Source organism: Pteropus medius, unplaced genomic scaffold (genome assembly GCF_902729225.1).
Source record: "Pteropus medius unplaced genomic scaffold, Ma_sr-lr_union100, whole genome shotgun sequence".
Classification (NCBI taxonomy): domain Eukaryota; kingdom Metazoa; phylum Chordata; class Mammalia; order Chiroptera; family Pteropodidae; genus Pteropus; species Pteropus medius.
The window spans coordinates 52,984,494-52,986,545 of NW_024349800.1; the positions used below are offsets into that span (position 1 = coordinate 52,984,494).

The 2,052-nt window shown below is 37.4% G+C and overlaps 1 pseudogene; it reads right to left on the bottom strand.

The window, feature by feature from the left end:
- Positions 1-1,616: 1,616 nt before the first annotated feature.
- LOC120622302 (uncharacterized) lies at positions 1,617-1,735 on the bottom strand (annotated as a pseudogene).
- Positions 1,736-2,052: the final 317 nt, after the last annotated feature.

Below are 2,052 nucleotides of genomic sequence, written 5' to 3' on the forward strand. Positions count from 1 at the left end.
TACATTTCTTCTTCCAGAGAGTGAGTCAAGCTTCAACAAGGCTTTCTCTTACACTTAAGAACACTGTGGCAAGTGTTTTATTCGACCATGGTGAAGTAGTATTGCTTTTGGCAACAATACAGCAAATTCCAATTCAAGCAAAATGTGGATAGGAAAGATTTTATTTATAAACTGAGACCATTCCACAGCATTCACTTTAAGAATACCTGAGTACCACACAATGGATTTGATTAGAAAAAGAATGAAAAATGAGATTTCATGATAGTGGGGTTTTTTCATACTTCGATTTTGATAGTGAATTGACATACTTGCTATTGATAATGAGATATTTTAAATGTTCAGGGGTTTCTTTCTCTTTTAAACATTTATTTTATATTCCATAAGAATATCATAATATTAAAAGGTTTGTAAGTGAGTAGATGAAATAAGATAAATAATATTCACAATGTCTGGCACATAGTAGGGGCTCCATAACTATGTAATGAGCAAATGAATAAATTAATGAATAGAAAAACACATATCTAATTTTCACACATATTTCTGGCCACAAATGCTTTCTAAATGCATTTTAATGTATTTTGCATATCTAAAGGCATTTTGCCAGATGAGACAGGAGTGTGTTCATTTTTGACATGAAGTTGAAAAAGAGTAATACCAAAGTGAATAAAACTTAATTTCTTCTCTTAATTAGTTCAAAATTTGGTGGGTAGTTGGAGTCAAATACTTAAAAGTTATTATATAATGTGATGTGTAATATACTGTTATATCTGGGAAACAATGCAGGGGCCAAGAGCAAGCCCCGTTTCTTTCCTCAGGAGCTCACATACAGACTTTTACTAGAGAAGGACAAGTTCAAGCACAATTCCAATAAGCTGCATTGTACTCTATGGTCATAGAAGGCCTGGATGGCAAGTGGGCCCTGAGAAGGAAGCCCCTTACTCTGTCTAGAGCACATATAAAGACTCTGGTAGAAGTTACCAGACAAAGATCCAGTTATCCAGCTGATGTTCAAAATGGAACAAAGCACAGGCCTCGTTGCTAGTATGGGGCCCAAAATTAGGGAAAGATGATAAACAGGTGTGTCATAATGATGCTGAGTTCTAGAGTATTGGTCTGAGGATCTTTAATTGCTTGAAGGAGTGAAATTAACTTCATATGACTTGTGCGATATCAGCCGTGTGAAGAGAAGGTCAGTAGAGGCTCAGATAAACATGATCTTTTGATACTGTTACATATGTTCTAAGGAAGGCAATGGAGAGGCAATCTTCAATCTGCCTCCAAATGCTAGCTCTACTTCCTTAATCTTGTGGTACTTCTTAGATTGAGCCTGTTACCATCCCAGACTGTCTCTAGGAATAGTCTCACATCCCCCCTTCCTGGTGAAAGTTAGTAAACAATATGGCAGTGCTTCCATTTTGATACAGAGGAGAAATATTAATTGATTATCTGTGAATCATTTCTCTGGAAAGTAGAGACTCTATGGAAGGGTGACCTAATGGAAAGGATTTTGTTTTAAAGATTTGTTGTTGTTGTTGTTGTTGTTTTAGGTGAAGCAACCCTTGGTTGACCTCACAGATTGCAAGGACCTTACAATCCCTTATTTTTTTTATTTTTTACATCTACATCACCTAGTCTTCCTAGGTGGTCTCCCATCCAAGTACTACCCAGGCCCGACCCTGCTTAGCTTCAGAGATCAGATGGGATCGGGCTTGTTCAGGGTAGCATGGCCGTACATGGAAAGGATTTTGTGACTGTAAACATGTCAAGAAGAAAGTCGCCATAGTATGTGATTGTTTAAGAGGCATAGCCTCTGACCTTGACAAACCATAAAAGACTTCTGGGGTTATCTCTCTGACTTTCACTGGCCGACTTAGGATATATTTTTTTTTCTTTTTTGACGCTTGGAAAATGATGTTCCTGGATCATTTAATCCCTACTGTCAACACTTGGCCCCTCATTCTCATATCTTAATTGAGGTGTTGTTAGTTCACCTTGTGGGCAGTATGATATGCACTTCATTGTGGAGCCAGAAGAAGGGACTATAATTCTATT